This window comes from Orycteropus afer, unplaced genomic scaffold (assembly GCF_000298275.1).
Source record: "Orycteropus afer afer isolate SDZICR_OR568_19922 unplaced genomic scaffold, OryAfe1.0 scaffold00001, whole genome shotgun sequence".
Lineage (NCBI taxonomy): Eukaryota > Metazoa > Chordata > Mammalia > Tubulidentata > Orycteropodidae > Orycteropus > Orycteropus afer.
In genome coordinates, this window is record NW_006921588.1 from 17135934 (window position 1) to 17143084 (window position 7151).

Genomic DNA, 7151 nt, shown 5'->3' on the forward strand with positions numbered 1-7151 from the left:
AGATGGATTGACATGGTGGCTGCAATGATGGGCTCAAGTATAGCAGGGATCATGGAGCTGGTGTGGGATCGGGCAGTGTTTCATTCTGCTGTGCATGGGGTCGCTATGAGTTGGAAATGACTCGACGACACCTAACAACAACAACAACAATACTAAACAAGCATAGATCCAACCTAGTCTCTTCTTTGATTAATCATGCTCAATTTTTAGCACATCCCTTATCAAAGAATGCCAACTAAAGATAAAATAAATGTGATCTTGATGGTATGTTTAGTAGCACAATTGTGTGAAACATCATTTTTTTATTACTATAACGTGTGGACATCTGTCAGTTTTTCATACTGTGGTGGCTTGTATGTTGCTGTAAGGCTGGAAGCTATGCCACTTCTATTTTAAATACCAGCAGGGTCACCCAGGGTGGCAGATTTCAGTGGAGCTTCCAGACTAAGACAGATTTGGAAGAAGGAAGGGGCCATCAACTTCTTAAACAATTGGCCAGTGAAAATCTTATGAATAGCCCTGAAACATTGTCTAATGTAATGCCATTCAGGTTGGAAGGCACTCAAAATATGACTGGGAAGACCTCCCACCTCAAAGTAGAGTTGATCTTAATGATGTGGATGGAGTAAAACTTTTGGGACCTCCATTTGCTGAAGTGGTATGATGCAAGGTGGGAAGAAATAGCTGCAAACATCCATTAATAATTAGAACATGGAATGTATGAAGTATGAATCCAAGAAAATTGGAAATTGTCAAAAATGAAATGAAACACATAAAAGTTGATATTCTAGGTATTAGTGAGCTGAAATGCACTGGTTTTGGCCATTTTAAATCAGACAACCATATGATTGACTGTGCCAGGAATGGCCAACTGAAGAGGAATGGCATTGCATTCATCATGACAAAAACAATTCAAGATCTATCCTGAAGTACAACACTGTCAGTGATAGGATATTATCCATATGACTACAAAGAAGACCAGTTAATACTATTATTATTCAAATTTATGCACTGACCACCAAAGCCAAAGGTGAGGAAATTGAAGATTTTTACCAACTTCTGCTGTCTGAAATTGACCAAATATGCAATCAAGAAGTGCTGATTATCACTGGTGAGTGGAATGCAAAATTTGGAAACGAAGAATCACCGACAGTTGGAAAATATGGTATTGGTGATAGAAATGTCGCTGGAGATTCATGGTAGAATTTTGCAAGATCAACAACTTATTCATTGCAAATACCTTTTTTTCAACAACATAAATGGTGGCTATACATGTGGACCTTGACAAGACACAAAAATCAGATTGACTACAGCTGTGAAAAGAGATGGAGAAGGTAAATATCTTCAGCCAAAACAAGGCCAGGAATTGACTGTGGAACAGACTATGAATTGTTTATATGCAAATTCAAGTTGACATTGAAGACAACTAAAACAAGTCCATGAGAACCAAAATATGATCTTGGTTATATCCCACTTGAATTTAGAGACCATCTGAAGAATAAATTTGATGCATTGACACCAATGACCAAAATACAGACGGATTGTGGGATGACATCAAGAACATCATCCAAGAAGAAAACACAAGCTCATTAAAAAGACCCGAAAGAAAGAAAAGACCAAAACAGATGGTAGAAGAGACTCTGAAACTTGCCCTTTAACAGTGAGTAGCTAAAGCAAATGGACGAAATGACATCAACAGAAGATTTCAAAGAGTAGCTCAAGAAGACAAAGTTAATTATTAGAATGAAATGTGAAAAACCTGGAGTTAGAAAACTGAAAGGGAAGAACATGCTCAGCATTTCTCAAGTTGTAAGAACTGAAGATGATGGATGAAGCATGCTCTCGTGCCATTACAAACAGCTCCCTCATCATTCTTTCCCCTTCCCTGATAAATTTCTGTACCAATTCCGAGCCAGAAACATGAATAAAGGTACAATCCATATGATGAGCCATGGCCCGAGGCAGCAATATCTTCCATGTACCTGGGGGTCCATACAGCAGTAACCCCTTGGGTTATGCAATACCCAGTGCATCAAAGAACTCGGGATGTTTAACAGGCAGCTTGATCACTTCTTTGATTTTCTTGATCTGCTTGTCCAGTCCACCAATCATTTCATAGGTTGAGTCTGATTACCTTCTCCGCCATCATAAGGGACACCAACGGGTCCACCTTGTTGGGCAGGATCTTGTGCAGGGTGTAACTGTCATTTCTTAGAGCCACCTGACAATTGGGTGCCACGTCCTTGATGTCGATGTTCTTTTCCACGTCTACAACAAACTTGCCCTAGGGATGTATCTTAACTAACACCTTCTTCTTATCCACAGCTCAGACTACTTCCTCCACATAGGAGCCTGTTCCTGCAGCAGCTGTAGCTCCTCTCACAACAGGTGAACTTTTGCATTTAACTAATTCTGCTGTGTCTGCAACCACTGGAGGTTTTGGCTCTTGTCATTCACAATCAGCTGAAGTTCTTCAATCTTGGACAGGTAATATTGGTGGAGTCTACTCCTCCTTTCCCCTCTTCTAGCTGCATCTGCTTTGGTGCACTGGGGGGCACTTACTTGTCTGTGCCAAGAAATGTGGAAGACAGCCACCTGGCCAAATGACTGACTGGAGGAGATCAATGTTTGTACCCATTCCAAAGAAAGGTGTGGAAATTATTGAACAATATCATTAATATGAAGGAGCTCTGGTAGCACAGTGACTAAGATATCTGACTGGTAACCAGAAGGTTGGTGGTTCAAATCCACCAGCCACTCTGTGGAAGCAAGACTGGGCAATCTACTTTCATAAAGAATTACCTCCTTGGAAACCCAATGGGGGTCACTATGAGTAGGAATTGACCCAATGGCAGTGCGTTTTTTTTTTTTTTTTGGTACCATTAGTATCACATGCAAGTAAAATTTTGCCAAAGATAATTCAAAAACAGCTGTAGCAGTATATTGATAGGGAACTTCCAGAAATGCAAGTTTAATTCAGAAGAAGATGTGGAACTAGGGGTATATGTCATTGCTGATGTCAGATGGATCTTGGCTGAAAGCAAAGAATACCAGAAAGATGTTTACTTGTGTTTTATTGACTGTGCAAAAGCATTCAACTGTGTGGATCATAACAAATTATGGATAACAGTGAGAAGAATGGGAATTCCAGAACACTTAATTGCGCTCATGAGGAACCTGTACAGAGACCAGGAGGCTGTTGTTTGTACAGAACAAAGGGATACTACATGGTTTTAAATCAAGAAGGGATAGCCTCAAGGTTGTATCCATTCACCACACTCATTCAATCTGTATGCTGAGCAAATAATCTGAGAAGTTGAACTATATGAAGAAGAATGTGGCATCAGGATTGAAGGAAGACTCATTAACAACCTGTGATATGGAGATGATACAACCTTGCTTGCTGAAACTGAGGATGACTTGAAGTATTCACTTATAAAGATTAAAGACTACAGTCTGCAGTACAGATTATACCTCAAATATTGAAGTTGTCGGAGATTTCATATTATTTGGTTCTACAATCAACACCAATGGAAGAAGCAGTCAAGACATCAGACCATATACTGCACTGGGCAAATCTGCTGCAAAAGACCTCTTTAAAGTGCCGAAGAGCAAAGATGTCTCTTTGGAGACTAAGGTGTGCCTAACCCAAGCCATGGTGTTTTCAATTGTCTCATGCGCACGTGAAAGCTGGACAATGAATGAGGAAGACTGAACAAGAGTTGATGCTTTTGAGTTATGGTGTTAGCAAAAAAATACTGAAAGTACTGTGGACTGACAGAAGAAAGAACCAATCTGTTCTGGAAAAAGTGCAGCCAGAATGCTCCTTAAAAGCAAGAATGGCCAGAGTTTGTCTTACCTACTTTGGTCATGTTGTTAGAAGGGACCATTCCCTGGAGAAAGATATCATGCTTGGTAAAGTGGAGGGTCAGTGAAAAAAGACAAGGCTCTCAACTAGATGGGTTGACACAGTGGCTGCAATGATGGGCTCAGTCATAGCAAGGATTGTGATGCTTGTGCAGGACCAGGCTGTGTTTTTTCTGTTGTACAGAGGGTCACTATGAGTTGGAGCCTACTTGATGGCACCTAACTACAATAACATAATGTATGAAGGTGAGAAAGGGTGAGTGAGCTCACAATTATAAGTATGTGGAAGGCATTTATATATGCCAGGCCCCCATTAAGTATTTTTCATACAAGAAGAATTATGTAGTGCTTATAACAACCTTACACCATTACAATCAGAAGGAAACTTTTCACAGATGAAGTAATTTTCCCATGGTCACAAAGCTAGGAAGTGAATTGGTCACAGTCAGCCTCACTGTGGAGTTTGGGCTCTTTACTATTTCTTGATTTCACCTTTTACTAAACTTAACAAAAGAATGCACAAATGCATTATTTGTATTCTAAGTCACTGTTATACAGCATGACAGAATGGTAAGTGCCTTAATTGTCATTTTAATTCTGAAACCAAGACAACACTCCAAAGCCACTTTCATATAGAGGGTAAAGTATAGTGTAGAGTACTTTTAGATTCACCTTTAAACAAGAGTCAGTTCTTTCAAGTGCTGAAGAGCAAAGATGTCTCTTTGAAGACTAAGATGCACCTAACCCAAGTCATGGTGTTTTCAATTGCCTCATGTCTGTGTGAAAGCTGGACAATGAATAAGGAAGACAAAAATCCCTTTGTTTATACAGGATAGGAAAGACAATTTAATCCGTTTGTTTATTAAAATGAGTAAGTTTTAGGGAAGAGCATGTTTAATTAACTTATTACTTTGACAATCTGTAGACATAAGCTGTGTGAATAATTGTCAGATCTAAACATAAAAGTTTTAGCATTGTCCCCAAAGTAATCCGTGTGCTGTTGAAAAAAATACCTGTACTTCTCCCCTTCATAATTAGCAATTTTAGTATAAACCAAAAAAGCAAACCCACTGCCATCACGTTGATTCCAACCCATAGCAACCCCCATTGGGTTTCTAAGGCTGTAAATCTTTACAGAAGCATATTGCTTCATTTTTCTTCCACAGAGCAGCTGGTGGGTTTGAACTATCCACCTTTTGGTTAGCAGCCTTAACCACTACACTACCATTTATTGTTGTTGTTATGTGCCCTTGATGCGGCCCTGACTCATAGTGACCCCTCCTTGGGTTTCCAAGGCAGTATCACTATGGAAGTAGATTGCCCAATCTTCCTTCTAAGGAGTGGCTGGTGGGTTTGAACAGCAAGCCTTCTGGTTAGCAGTCAAGTGCCTTAGGCACCATGCTACCAGAGATCCTACCAGAGCTGTCATTAAAAAATACTTGGAACTATATATATACAAGGAGCTCTGGTAGCATAGTGTCTAAGGCACTTGACTGCTAACCAGAAGGCTGGCAGTTCAAACCCACCAGCCACTCCTCGGAAGGAAGGTTGGGCAATCTACTTCCATAGTGATACTGCCTTGGAAATCCAAGGAGTGGTTTCTATGAGTCGGAGATGACTCGAGGCACATAACAACAACAACAACAAAAGCTGAAATGGCTGCTACTGTTAGGTGCCATGGAGTCAATTTCAACTCATAGTGACCTTATGTGTTCTAAAGTACAACTATGCCACAGAGTTTTCTAGGCTATGTGTTGGAATATATCAATGACAGTTGAATCTTTATAGGGCAGATGTTGTTGTTGTTGTTATGTGCGGTGGAGTTGGACTGGACTCATAGCAACCCCTCCTTGGGTTCTGAGGCAGTTTCACTATGGAAGTGGATTGCCCAACCTTCCTTCTGAGGAGTGGCTAGTGGGTATGAACTGTCAGCCTTCTGGTTAGCAGTCAAGTGCCTTAGGCACTATGCTACCAGGTCTTTCCCCTGAGAAGCTGTTGGGTGAGTTCAAATCGCCAACTTTTTGGTTAGCAGCTATGTGCTTAACTACTGTGCCACCAGGGCTCCTTCTAAAATGGCTGTTGTTTGTTGTTAGGTGCTATTGAGTTGGCTCCAACTCATGGCAACCCTATGTACAACGGAACAAAACACTTCCCGGTCTTGGGCCAGCCTCACAGTCCTTGCTCTACTTGAGTCCTTGTTACAGCCACATATCAATCCACCTCATTGAGGTCCTCCCCCTTTTTCATTGACCCTCCACTTTACCAAGGATGATCATTCCTTCTCCAGGGAACGATCCCTTCTGTCAACATGACCAAAGTAGGTGAAATGGCTAGATGGTATAAAAATAAACATACGCTGGGGGTGGCAGTGTAAAATGAGAGGCTGAGAGTGGTGGATACTAGTTTCACATTTGAGAGGAAAATGAGTCCAGTTTGAAGGTTCTTCATATGTGGTGAGCTAGAGCTGAGATACTAACATAAACTAGAACTTAGGAAAGGATGTCTTGACTGAAAATGTTGCTCAGAATTACTTTACTCCCTGATGTGGCAAGTGACTGAGCAACATGTCTTCTTGTCCAAGAGTTGACATCCCAAGATCATAGTTTTTTTATAACACATTCATGTGTAGAACATTTGTTTTATACCCATCCAAGGAAGCAAAGGATGTGGCTTGGTTAAGGGGCTTCCTGTTTCAGCCATATACTCATGAACTTTTAGGTCCTGGCATTAAGATTCTCCCTCATATCATGTTAGATCTTTTTGTAGTCCTCGCAAGTCAGACCATTTCAAATCAGAAGAGGTAATAAGTTAGATTGAAATTCCCTTTATTTCTAGTAGCTTTCTTTACTGATATGCATATTTCTCCCAGGAGCTCTGTAGCATAGTGCCTAAGGCGTTTGACTGCCAACCAGAAGGCTGGATGTTTAAACCCACCAGCCACTCCTCTGAAGCAAGGTTGGTCAATCTACTTCTGTCAGAAACCCAAGGAGGTGTCGCTATGAGATGGATCCAACTCCACGGCAGTGAGGTTTTTTTTTTCCCCCCATGTAATGAGTCCTACATTTCAAGGGAGATATTGGGAGTAGCTGCCTTTATCAAAAAATAATAAATAAAAAAGATGTTTTATACAATTTCCCTAGAGTAATTGGTGCCCAGTTGGCATTGTAAAACAGGAGGGGTTAGTCCAGTGACCCTTATAAAGAATGAATTTTCCAAGCTGACTTATTTTTCTGAATTTCACCTAAACAAAAGTCCCAAACTGAGGACTAGCAACTAAAGAGAGC

General features: G+C 40.7%; 1 pseudogene; it reads right to left on the reverse strand.

The window, feature by feature from the left end:
• Positions 1-2540, reverse strand: part of LOC103205919 — a 90300-nt pseudogene extending 87760 nt beyond the window's left edge.
• Positions 2541-7151: the final 4611 nt, after the last annotated feature.